Genomic DNA, 14,212 nt, shown 5'->3' with positions numbered 1-14,212 from the left:
TCTCTATGCCAGACGATTTATATTACAGATGGATCACAAACCCCCTGTTGTTGATATTTGGGTAAAAAAAAAAAAAAAAAAAAAAAAGGGGTCTACCTGTCTCTACCGCCAATCGACTTTTACGTTTGGATACTATACTACTAAACTACAATTTCAAAATGGAGTACCTGTCTTTTAAAAATCTATTATGCCAATGGGTTATCCCAACTTGTTCCGAAGAACACTGAAATATTTGAGGATTCAATCATTGCAATATTAAGAATTAACTGTGAAATAAATATGATCGCAGATACTATAAATTACACTTACAGAAATAAGATGACTTTATCCAGACCAAAAAGAATAAAATTCATAATAAAAATCCCGATGTGCCAGAGATTTTTTCATTTTGCGACAATGTCCTTTTATATAACAATAGAATGGTGATACCGAGCAGTCTGCAGAAAAGAATCCTGCAGGATTTTCATATGGGACATCTGAGGAAAAAAAAAAACACTCCTCATGCAATGCTACATCTATTGGCCAAACATGGTCCGAAACATAGCAGACATGATTGATGCATGCAAAGCTCACAGCATAAGCACCAACAATTACATCCAAACCATGGCCAAAAACTGACCAAACATGGCAAAGGATTCATGTTTATTTTACAGGTCCTTTAAATAACCAGTACTATCTCATTGTCATTGACAGCCACACTAAATAGCTAGAAATCTTGAAATGTAAAAGACCTACAAGTTGCATGACAGAATTCCTACATGAACTGTTTGCATGCATATTTGGCATGATTGACTGTAGTTATGGATGATGGGATGTGGTTCACGTCTAGTGAATCAAGCAAATCTGCGATACATATCAGGTGAATCACATCATGACTCTGCAGTACTATTTAAAAGTCAAATGGTCAAGCCGAAAGATTCGTGGACACCTTGAAGGGGGTTCTGAGAAAGGCAGAAGGCATGCCGACAGATAGGGCGCTACAACAGTTTCTGCAGGTTTACAGAATAATGCCTAACCCAAATACACCTATGGGGCACTCACCTACAGCAACTATGACAAAATGACAGCCAAAACAAAAAATACAATTAAATCAGACACACACTCAAATAAAACCAATTATTCCCTTAAGACTCACATTTACAAATATCCATAAACTTAGAACTAATCTAGATGGTGTAGAATCATTTCTCCTAGCAAACTCGCCAGATATCTTAGCACTAAATGAAACTAACCTCCAATCCTCCATTTTATTCAACCACTTTAACATGTCTGGCTACTTCCCACTTTGTCGCAAGGACTCTGACAAACATATACACAGATTTGGAGTTTATATTCATAACACCCTTCCCTTGACTAGAGATTCAAACAAGAATCAGATGATCAGACCTTCATGTGCTTTGGACTAACGTTGCAACATAGCATTAGTTACTTATATTTTCTCTACCATTCTCCCTTGACCCAGAACTGTAATCAACCATGTCTCTGACAACATAGATGCTAGTGTTCAAGTACATGTATTTGGTAATTTTAATATCCACCACAGTAATTGGCTTGGTTTCTCGAGTTACAGACACAGCTGGTAGCATCACAGTTTTTTGGTTATTCCCTGACACTGACTGTCACATTACTGACCCGCCTCCCAGATCAACAAAATCAACAAGCCTCATTTTAGACCTACGAGATGCATTCAATAAGTTTCCCGACTTTTTTTGTACAGGCATTTAAAATTGTCGTAGACTCTTGAAAATTCAGTATGTTATTGCTATACATCTTATGAGATGACTGACCAAGTTTTATGATTTCAGATTCAAATGAACAGCTACAGCAGGAATTGGAGTACACCCTACTAAAGTTTGATTGTCACAGCTGGTGAATTTCAATAATGCAATCTGGACGTTTTGTCTGTTTTAAACTTGGAAAAAATGCCACAGAAACATATGGAATGCTTCAGACAGTTTTTGGATCATCTTTCATCAAGCATCAGTTTTTGAGTGGCATAAGAGATTCAAGGAAGGCAGAGAGTCTGTGAGGGATGATGAGAGGTGTGGGAGGAGTAAGGAAGTCAGAAAACCAAAGTTGATTGGCCAAATCAAGAATTTCATGGATACAGACTATTGTGTCTCTATAGAGACAATAAGTGCACAGTTTGATGTCAGTGTGGGAATTGTACACACAATTATTCACAAGGAACTGAAAATGAGAAAGATTTGCGTGAATGCATCAGTTCATAACTCCATTCTTGTCACAGACTATTTGACCCAAGATGGGCATCAAGACAGTTCCTCACCCTCCCTTATAGTCCAGATCTTGGCCCATGTGACTTAATTATTCCCTAAGCTCAAGGCAAACCTTAGAGGCTGTTGTTATGAGACAATTGAGGAGATGAAAAAGGCTGTGATGAGGGTCATTGACACGCTCACATGAGAAGACTTCCACCGGACTGTTCAGAAGTTGTTAGAACGGTACAACAAGTGCATTGCAGCCAGAGGAGATTACTCTGAAGGGTACTAGGGTTTCATGTGCTCATACAAAAAAAGGCCTGGGAAGTTATTGAAAGCATCTCATTTCTGACCACAATTTCCGAAGATTGTGTGACAAATGCCTATAGTCCATTAGGAATGCTGATCACCTTGTGATATTGGTAGATATCACCCTAAACTTTTGACCCTTAGTTGAAGAGCCATTGCTCAAAATGACAAAGTACTTAAAAAAAGGCTGAGTGGGAAGTCATCAGGGATGCCCCATAGAATAATATCTTTTCTCATCCTGTGGAACAGTGTGCAAATGAAGCTGCTGAATGATTCAAAGGAGCAATTGAAGCGCATCTTCCCACACGGAAGTTTTATAACAAACCCCACTGTCCTCAATGGCTCACTTCTACCTGTGCAGCTGCCATTGCTCAAAGGCTGCATGCATTTTACAGATTTATCTGCTGTAAGTCAAATAGACAAGAGTTTATAGAGGTTAGAAATAACAGTAGACATACCAAAATCACCAGAAAACACATTCAATCACAGAAGTTAGGAATTCATGATTTCTAGAAAATCTATAACAATGTGGTATATCTGCAATCAACAATTTCTCCACAATCCAACAACCTTGAGCTTGTTGACACGGCAACCAAGAAGGTTAACCTGCTGGCCCAGCTGTTCGCCTCCAACTCCACATTAGGACAAACACCCCACCACCAATTTCCCCATTACAGACAAAAGCCACACTTGATCTGAAAATCACCTTTTTTTCATGTTTGTGATGCCATAAAAACCCTAGACACATCAAAGGCACGTGAGCCTGATTTCATCCCTGCTATATTATTAAAAAAATATGTTCCACTGAGGTTGCCCCCAGTTCTCTCGAAACTCTACAACAAATGTCTTACTGAATCTTGCTTTGTTGACTGCTGGAAAATTGCTTCTGTGATACCAGTTTTCAAGAATTTTGGCGAAAGAACTGACCCCTTCAATTATTGCCCCATTAGCCTCCTTTCTCTTTTCAGCAAAACTTTTGAATCCTTAATGAAGCATTAGTCCACCACCTCATAGATACTAAACTTTTTCTGACTAACACTATGGATTTAGGCAAACTTGTTCTACTGCAGATATCTTAACTAATCTTTGAATGTATAGACCATGCACTGGACAAGGCAGAGGAGATTAGAGCAGTAGCCCTTGATATATCTATGGCCTTTAATGGTTTGGCACGAAGGTCTTCTCATGAAAATTAAATCATTGGTATTGCTCGACAAATACTTAATAGAATTGGATCCTTCTTAGACAAGAGAAAAATCCATATTGTCCTTAATGGTCGTATGTAAAAACGGCAGGATATAAATGTGGCCATGCCACAGGGATCTATCCTTGGACCTTTATTATTCCTGAGATTCACAAATGACCTCCCTGATAAAATTGTCTCCGAAATGGGTATATTTACTGATGACATCATGCTTTTTAACAGACACGAGGGGGGGGGGAATGAATGAACACATATCTAAGGCAATGACTGAAATCTTATAGAATGACTCCCAGTCTGTAGTGGAATAGGGGTGTAAATGGATGGTAACATTGAATGCTGCCAATACAAAGATTCTTTAAGTAACCTTCTCAACTAATGGCTGCCATGACCAATGTTACCTGGAAGTTTTTCATTCAAACTCTTTGGCTTAACATTCACAGGCAACATGAATTGGAACAAATACATTGAAAACTTTGCCAAGGTTGCTGAAAATAAAGTGGGCTCTCTCTAATATGCTAGGAAACTACTCGCACTTGAGAGTATCCTCTATTTCTACAAAGCCACAATTTACCCATGCATGGAGTATTGTTGTCGCATCTGGGCTGGTGCATCTACCACTATTCTTTCGCTCTTAGGATTCAGAAAAGAGTCAACAACTTAATAGGCCTTGCACTATCGGCCAAGCTTCAACCTTTGTCCCATTGCTGGAATATTGCATCTCTGTGCATGCTTTACTAATATTTCAATGGCATGTACTCTGATGAACTCATAGCACTTATGCCAACAGATTATCAAATCTAAGGGAGATAACCAGCATAAACATAGTAAAAATAAGCATATTTTGCAAGATAAAAAACAAAACAAAAAACGATTACACACACAAAAAAAAAGAAATTTGTTTTTCTTTATTTTAGGTAATCAGTCAGCGTCAAGATGATTAAAACTTTTTTGAAGGAGATTTTGAAGTATTTAAACCGTCAATGATTAAAGTTTAATTTTTTTTTTTTTTTTTTTTTTTTTTACTATTCTGTAGGTTCATTTTGCAAGGTATAATTTGAGGTGCATAATAATTAACGTACACAAAACAACGAAAATAGAAAATTTTTGAAGTAGATTTTGAAGTATTTAAACCGTCAATGTAATTTTTTTTTTAAATGAAAATAAATTAAAAATTTGTTTTTCTTTATTTTAGGTAATCAGTCATTTCTGTCTATGATTAAAGTAGGAAAAAATAACAACGTTCAAAGATTCTGCACAAGATAAAGTGTTCGGGGTTTGGGGGGGGGGGTCTTAAATAAGGGAAGCATTTTTCTTTGGCTAATTAGACAACAACTCCTTGATTAATTAACAAGTTTATTTAATTTTTGTTGTTGAGTTTTATTGTAACAAGTTGTTTACTTTTGTTTTGTGTACGTTAATAATAAGTTTATTTTGCTTAACATGGTTATATTTTTAAGTTTGTTGATTAACTTCGCTAACTTATTTCCTTTTTGTAAATTGCTTCAGCAATTTCCGGAACTCAGCTACAATAATCGTGTAATCTTTTTTTTTTTTTTCATTTTAACATTCTTTCATTGTTCTACTGATTATTTCAGCGTCCCAAATTATACCTTGCAAAATATGCTTATTTTTACTATGTTTATGCTGGTTATCTCCCTTAGATTTGATGATCCGTTGACATAAGCGCCACACTTATGCCCCTCCACGTAAATACCTCCAACTAACCCGACAAGCAACAAAATTTCACCCCTACTCTGTAGAGATTCCCAGATACCTGAAAGCCTTCTAATAGTTTCTTTCCTTGAACTACTAGATTTTGGAATTCCCTCCCTGTTTCTTGCTTCCCTGACCGTAAAACATGCAAAAATTTAAACGCAATGTGAATAGACATCTTGCTGTTCAACTCCCTACATAGTGTCCCTGTAGATATGGTCCCAAATAATAGCCCATCACGTCTAAATGGCACTGTACCTTGTTTGGGATGAATAAGATTTATAAAAAAAAAAATAAATAAATAAAATAAAAAAAAAATCACAATGTTGAAATAAATATACAAGCAAGTACCAATATTTATGTTAAATTTAGAAGTAAATTAAAACTGTCGATTTGGAATATTTTGAAATTTTAATTTGCAAACGTGATGTTTTTTTAAATTTTTTTTACAGTTTTAAAAATTGTAATTCTAAAATGAATGCAAGTAAATAAATATCTGAACATGTGTTTTTTTTGTTTGTTTTTTTTTTACTAGAAATCAAACAGTTTGTTTAAACACATGAAATTCTGAAATAAACAAGTTGAAGCATGCATGGTCCCTCATGAGTGCACAGTGGACGAGGCACAAAAAAAAAATGACTAAGTTCATCATTGCCCCCCCCCTGCCCATTTAGCCCCAAAAGTCCACAGGGGACTCAAATCCTGGTGAAAATGAACAAACAGTGCAGTTTTAGGGCATAACGTATGTAAATTTCAGTTCTGCAGTCTGCACCATGCAAAAAAAGAAATGACAAAGTCTATCATTTGCCCCCACCCCCATTTAGCCCCAAATAATAATTTGAGTTCAGCACCATGCAAAACTGCTAAATAGATATACAGAAAACTTTGGACAAATATGTTAAAATAGTCCCAAAAATCGAGTGTTTTTATTAAGCCTAAAAGAGCCCCTGGGGCACACCCAAGAGTTATCGTGAAGTATAGACAAACAAAATTATATAGAAATTAGTTAGTTACAACTTTTCAGAAAGTTTTATAAAAAAATCCAAGGCATCACTTTTTTTTAATAAGCACAAAAGTGTCAATTTTAGCCATTTTAACCCGAGAAGAACCCCTAGGGGGACAACCAAAGTTTTCTCGGAAAATCCATTCTGTTACTTTTTTTTTTACTCATATCATTTTTAATGTTTGTGCAAAAATTTTTTAAATTCCAAGGCATTGTTATTGAGAAAAGTGTGGACAGGCGAACGGATAAAGGTGAATTTACAGGTTTTGTCAGGGGATCAATAAAATTAGTCATTATTTGAACTTATTTTTTTTTTTTTTTTATGAAGAGTTTTCCATATAAAGATTTAGGATTCTGCATTTTTTTAGATAATGATTGATTATTTATATGATTTGGATTCTTCAGACTACTGTTCTCACCTTGAATGTTATTTGCCCCTGTCGAATTCGAGAATCTGCACAGAACCCATGATGTAGTCAATAGAGGTATTGGGTAAAATTCAGTTGTAAAACTTACTCTTCTTGAGGTTGAAGGTTGAAGGTGCAGCCGACCCAAAATACAATTGCAAATTACTTAGGATCTTTAACTAGTCATGGCTGACAGAACATGCTACCTCCATGGATTATTTCAAGGGTCCCTTTCAAAATTCTGTGCAGATACCTGAGTTCAACAGAAATATTCTTAGAGTTCAACAAAATACACCTGAAGAAGGTCGATGTAACCTCTGACCGAAACGTTGTGCAAATAACACTCAAGTCCGCAAAATCCAAATAATACGAAATAAACATTTTTAAATAATTTAAAACCGTCACTAGTGGAAAATGTGATTTCTTTCTTTCCTTTGGAAGGGGGGGGGGACAAACAGTATTCGTAATGAATTAAAATTTCAAAATAAATTAAAAAAACAAAAAATGAACAGTTTTTTTGTTTTTTTTTTGCAAAGTATTACGTCCATATCGAGATAAATTTTTATGATACTCTACACTTGTTTAGAGTCTAACTTCAAAAATTAAAAACAAACAAAAAGCTAAAATGCAGAAAGTACCCTTTCCGACACTTGGTCATTTCTGGGACAATTTTTTTGTTTCCATTTGTGGTGGACCTATACGAGAGTGCCTACCCCGTAAAAATGTGTTTTGCACTTTTTTTTAAGTTTTTTTTTTTTTTTTGCCAATTATCATAGATTACAGACTTAAGTATCATATTAGCAGAAAAAATAAAAAAACGTGCTACCTTCATGGATTATTTCAAGGGTCCCTTTCAAAATTCTGTGCAGATACCCGAGTTCAACAGAAATATTCTTAGAGTTCAACAAAATACACCTGAAGAAGGTCGATGTAACCTCTGACCGAAACATTGTGCAAATAACACTCAAGTCCGCAAAATCCAAATAATACGAAATAAACATTTTTTAAATAATTTAAAACCGTCACTAGTGGAATTAATGACTTTTAATCACGTGACACGTCGGTAAAGAAATGGACAGTAAGTCAGGTGGCAATGGAGGTAAAACGTTATAACGAGAGAGTGAACCCGAACCCCCCTTCTTAAAAGTCAATTTTTTTTTTCACATTTTTTTTCTGTTAATATGATACTTAAGTTTGTAATCTATGATAATCATCGAAAAAAAAAGTTTTTAAAAGAGTGTAAAACACATTTCCAGGGAGTGGGCACTCTCGTACAGGTCCGCCCAAGTATGTTATATCACGACCAACAAGATATATAGGTAGCCGTGGTTATATCCGGAAGCTATTTTAGCCTTAGGCCTAACACCGTTTTGTGCTCACTTTGAGCCGCGGTCTCGAGACTTATTCTTTTACGCTAGACTTAAATTGTTTTAAAAAAATAAATGGGTTTGTATTACTGTAAACATAGATTCGAAAAAGTTGTCAAAAAACAAATATATAACCAATAAATATTATCAAAGGCAAGATAAGTTACTTTTCTACCAAACAGGATACATTTTTTGTGTTTTTATTCGATGTAACATGTTTATTCAGCTCGAAAAACATGCAGTGGTGTTTACCCGATGTATTGGAAAATTCAAAATGGCGCCCGACACTCTCTTTAACATGGTAAGTTTGGGAAAAGGTGTTATAAATAATAAACTAGACAAAATACTATTAAAAAACACCGCATATATGTCAACTTATGTCACGGTAACATATATTGAGCGAATTTCTAACAGTATTTTGTCTAGTTTATTATTTATAACATCTTTTCCTGAACTTATCGTGGTAAAGAGAGAGTCGGGCGCCATCTTGGATTTTCCAATACATCGGTAAACACTGTATGCTTTTCGAGCTGAATAAACATGTTACGTTGAATAAAAACACTAAAAATATATCCAGTTAGGTAGAAAAGTAACTTATCTTGCCTTTGATAATATTTATTTGTTATATATTTGTTTTTTGACAACTTTTTCGAATCTATGTGTACACAGTAATACAAACCCAAATAAATTAAAACTATCCTTTTGGTAAATGACGAAGTTGTTTTTTTGTTGTCTTGTTTTTTTTTTAGTACCATATGGTCTCTTAAACTTCTGTTTCATAGTTTAAAACATTTTTTTTCTAATATAAATTTCCTAAAATGTAATGAACGAAGAATTCGTAATTATTTTAATTTTCAGACTACTACTCGTGTAGTTAGTAAATTCAAGTAATCTTGTCGGGCTTGGGTAATTTTAGAACCACTCCCGTTTCTAACCGGAATCCTAACCCTAATAATTTGCGATGGATGTAAATAACATATTCGCATTTATTTGTCAACATACGTCGGGAAAACCGGTTCGGAGGCTGGAGTGATTCTATAAAAATTTAGTGGGGGATAGTGGTAGCGTTATTATGGGCGTTTATGGCAATTACAGATAAACATTGTCTTAGTCTGGTGTGATTGCAATGAGACAAGCTGGACATGCGGGAAGACTGACGAAAAAGATATCGAATGTTTCAAGTTTCACTTTTCCAAGCGTAAAATTGGGAAAAATGCTTATTAAGATAAAAAAAGTTTTATGCAAAAACAACAGTACTTATTTGTCATGTCGAAAATAGTAATATATCCCAAAATTCCGAAAATTCATCGAATAGAGAATTATTCATAGTTAAAAATAATTTTTACGGAAAATTGCATTTTCCAAACACCTTGAAGCTTGCGAATACATGGGATATACTTATCCTCCCGTTTCGCCAGTGTGGTTGACGTTTTGTTTTAGCCGATAGCTATAGACTTTTTTTTTTTTTAACTTAAAAACACAATAGCAGCAAGCAGCACTTCAGCAGTTGTTCTACTCCATGAATTTTTCTAATTTTTGGATATTTTCTATATGACAATATAAAAAATTGATCTGTAGACTACAAGCACCTCGAGAAAAACAAAAAACAAAAACAAAACATGTAACCTGACTTCTGCATCTTTTAAATCAATTGTATTTATATTAAAAAATTTAGAACTGAAACTGGTAGTGGTGACTGGTGCAGTGGCAGTGGTGCACTGCACTGGTGCGTGCATGTTAAGATAGTCAACAGATCGATTAAAAAAAAAATGTCGTTTTAAGCAAAATAAATAAATAAATAAAAATTGCCATGTCGAAAATAGTAACATATTCCAAAATTACGAAAATTCATCGAGTAGAACAACTGCTATTGCGTTTTTAGTAAAAAAAAAAAAAAGCCTCTCGCTATAGACTACAAATGTCGGAAACCATTACGGTATAATCTAAATTTAGCGTTGCGAGTTATGTCCCCTGTGTGTGAACTCTTCATCGTCTACTTGATAACATAAGAAAAATGCAATTTTCCCCAATTTTCCATAAAAATTACTTTCAACTATAAATAAGTTTCTACTCGATGAATTTTCTTAATTTTGGGATTTATTACTATTTTCGACATACCAATTAAGTATGCAATATTTTTGCTTAAAACAACATATTTTAAAAAAATCGATCTCAATTGTGTATTTTAATTAGAAAAATAATTTTAGGTACTAGTGCACTTATTGATCCGTGCTGAAATAACATTTAAAAAGCCGTTCCTAACATGGGGAGGGTGTTTTGTAACTATTCTATACTTTAACCTTACAATTGAATAAAAAAAAACAGCATAAAACTTTAATTAAACTTGGAAATACGATTTAAAAAAATAGCGCGGATCAGTAAGTGCACTAGCACCAATTTTTATTATTATTTAAATTATCAATCCTCATTTTAAAAAAATCTGAAACAAACAATTGGTTTAAAACTTACAGAAGTAAGCGGAAACTAGGTTTAAATGGCTTAATGAGCATTAAGACACGAACTTATGCCTGGTTTTAGCATCTTGCCATTCGGACTTAGGGGTTAGTGGTGGTGTGTGGTGCTGGTGAGTGGTGCGGTGCTCAACAAAGTAGATCAGTTTACGTTAAATGTATATGAAAATTCGATAAAATTCTATAACATTTGAGTGGGTTTCGACCAGTATTTTGTTTTTTCTTTTCAAGTTTTGAGCGACCATCGGGACTTTAAAGATGACAACCTCATGTCGGCCGTCTTGTCGTTTTAACTTAAAAGTTCGGTACTACTTATGTTTCAAACTTTAAAATAAGCTAACACACCAAAAGCTTATTCAGGTAGGTAGAGGAGTAATTTAGCTTGCCTTTGATAATATTTATTTGCTGTCTTTCTGTAAAACTTTTTCGGTTTGTTGCTTATCGTAAAAAAAAAAAAGGCCAAAAGTTAGTTTAGTTACGAAGATGTTAAAAAAAAATAAATAAATAAAAAAGGAAGGAAGGAAAAAAGAATAGACAGACCTGTAGAAGATGAGGTTCTTTCTATAAAGATACATTGTCACATTTACAGATTAGCAGTGTAGCACCAGGTGATCGCCATAAAAACATTCGTTCGACTATTAGCAAAACAATTTCACTCACCGAATAATTACCTATTTAAAACCATTACAAACAATGACATCAAAATAAGAAAGAAAACGTTAAAAGATACAAAAAAGTGGAGAAAAAGTTTGACATGTCAGACTCATTTTAGCTATAGAGACAAGTGCGCTTTTTTAGTGAGGGTAGGGAGTAGATTGATTCTCTCTATATTAAAAAAACAAAACAAAAAAAAACGACCTTGTGTCTAACTTTGCCCTCGTGTGTATCGGGAGGGTGGAAACAAATAAGATACAGATGTAACGTCAAAGATTACGAATAAAAAAATAAAACGATTTCATAGTCGTAAAGTAAATACAATAACCATATGTCGGGACAAAAAAACCCACCAAAATCAAAACTTTCAAGTGTTTAAAAAAAAAAAAACGCATAAAGCGATCCTATTTGGCGGTTAGAAAGGGGATTAATCTATTAAAGAAGAAAATTAAAGAAAAAACGAAGTTACCTGTAACGTCGAGTACAAACCACGAGAGTGAAACAAATAATATCGATGACGTCACGTAGCGGGAACTCTTTCGTCCTCTTTCTCTAAGAGTGGATTTTTTTTTTTTTTTTTTTTAATCAGGATGTTCTATTTTTATTATTTCCTCCTTCTTTATTTTAGTTGACAACATTTCGTGACATTTGGATGTATATTTAAACTTAAAACTGACTGAACTGATGTTCCAGGGATATACATTTTGATATCCGCGTAAGGTTTGGGCATAATTTATTTTAAATTGTATTTTCTTAAACATCAAATAAGAAATTAAATAAAAAATTTTAAACAAACCTACCAACTGTCAATTTTAAATTAATTGCTAATAATTAGGGCAATATCTAACAATTGCGCTCCCTAAAGCAAGATGGCGGAAATGGATCCAGTTGATGTGAATACGGAACGGAAGCCATCAGGCATGAAACGGAACACGAACCCATACAGGAAAAAAAAAAAAAAATAGTGGAAATGTTAAAAAAAAAAAAAAACGAAGTTTTTTTTATTATTGTTTCGTGATAACACAAGTGTAAAAACAAAAATAAATTTATTTAAAGAAATGTAAAATAATAAATTTTTATTATTTTATGGTTTAAGGATAACACAATTGTTGAAACAAAAATAAATTTGTTTAAAGAAATGTAAAAAGATAAAAGTTTTTTTGTTATTGTTTCGTGATAACACAAGTGTTTAAACAAAAATAAATTTATTTACAGAAATGTAAAAAAAAATGTTATTGTTTCGTGAAAGCACAAGTGTAAAAACAAAAATAAATTTATTTAAAGAAATGTAAAAAAATAAAAAAATTATTTAAAGTGATATGAAATATAAATGTTTATTATCTTTTATTTCGTGATAACACAAGTGATAAAACAAAATTAAATTTATCTAAAGAAATGTAAACAATAAAAGTTTTTTTATAGTTTCGTGATAACACAAGTGTTAAAACAAAAATATTTTTTAAGGAAATGTAAAAAAAATAAAGTTTATTTTTTATTGTTTCATATTAGCACAAGTGTTAAAACAAAAATAAATTTATTTTAAGGATTGTAAAAAGATGAAAAATTATTTTTATTGTTTCTGAAAAGTGTAAAAAAATAATTATAAAGAAATATAATAATTTTCATTATTTTTATTGTTTCATGATAACAGATGTGTTAAAACAAAATAATATTTTTTAAAAATTGTAAAAATAAGATTTTCTCAATTATTTTTAATGTTTCGTGATAACACAAGTGTTAAAACGAAAGTAAATTTATTTTAAGAAATGCAAACAATAAAAACTTTTTTTTAATGTATTTAAAGAAATGTAAAAAAAAATGTAAGTTTTTTTTTAATTGTTTCATGATGACACAAGTGTTAAAACAAAAATAAATGTATTTAAAGAATTGTAAAATATAAATGTTTATTTTTTTATTGTTTCGTAAAAACAATAACGTTAAAACAAATAAATTTATTAAAATAAATTTCTATGCTTTTTATTGTAAAGGGATGACACAAATATTTAAACAAAAATAAATTTATTTAAAGAAATGTAAAATAATAAATCCTTATTTTAGTTGTTTCGAAAAACACACCAGTGTGAATACAAAAAATATTAATTTAAAGAAATGTTTAAAAATAAAAGTTTATTTTTATAAGTGTAAAAACTGAGATAAATTTATTTAAAGAAATGTAAAAAATATAAAAGTTTCTTTTTTATTGTTTCGTAAAAAGAAGTGTTAAAAAAAGAAATTTATTTGAAAGAAATGTAAAAAAATAATTTTTTTTATATTCTTATTGTTTCGGGATAAGAAGTGCTAAAACCAAAATAAATTTATTCAAGAAATGTAAAAAAAAATTTATTATTGTTTCTGGATAACACAAGTGTTAAAAATATTCATTCAAAGTAATGTAAAAAAAAAATAATAGTTTATTTTATATTGTTTCGTGATTACATACTTGTTAAAAAAAAAAGTAAATTTCTTCAAAGAAATGTATACAAATAAAAGATTTTATTGTTTCGTGATAACACAAGTGTTAAAATAAAAGACAACTATTTAAAAAAAATGTAAAAAATAAATTATTTTTTTTATTGCTTCGGGATAACGCAAGTGTTAAAGCTAAAATAAATTTATTTAAAGAAATCTAAAAAAAAGTTTAATTTTTATTGTTTCGTGAAAAAAGTGTTAAAACAAAAATAAACTTATTTAAACAAATGTTAAAAAAATATTATTTTAATTGTTTCGTAAAAACATAAGTATTAGAACAAAAATAAATTTATTTGAAGAAATGCAAAAAAAAAAAGATTTTTTATTGTTTCGTGATGACACATGTGTACAAAAAAAATAAATTCATTCATTATATTGGTTCGTGAAAACAATAGC

The 14,212-nt window shown here is 31.9% G+C and overlaps 1 protein-coding gene across 2 annotated transcripts in view; it reads right to left on the bottom strand.

The window, feature by feature from the left end:
- The window catches only part of LOC145243982 (interleukin-1 receptor-associated kinase 4-like), a 101,275-nt gene extending 89,100 nt beyond the window's left edge, over positions 1 to 12,175 (bottom strand). For both annotated transcript variants that reach the window (XM_080107122.1, XM_080107123.1), the window contains exon 1: positions 11,817 to 12,175. The gene's annotated coding sequence lies outside the window, so the exon portion shown is untranslated. The remainder of the gene's footprint in view (positions 1 to 11,816) is intronic.
- Between the last annotated feature and the right edge of the window lie 2,037 nt (positions 12,176 to 14,212).

Source organism: Euprymna scolopes, chromosome 22, assembly GCF_053919585.1.
Source record: "Euprymna scolopes isolate OS-2025 chromosome 22, ASM5391958v1, whole genome shotgun sequence".
Lineage (NCBI taxonomy): Eukaryota > Metazoa > Mollusca > Cephalopoda > Sepiida > Sepiolidae > Euprymna > Euprymna scolopes.
Note: the sequence above shows the minus strand (reverse complement) of the source record. Positions and strands in the feature narration are given on the sequence as shown.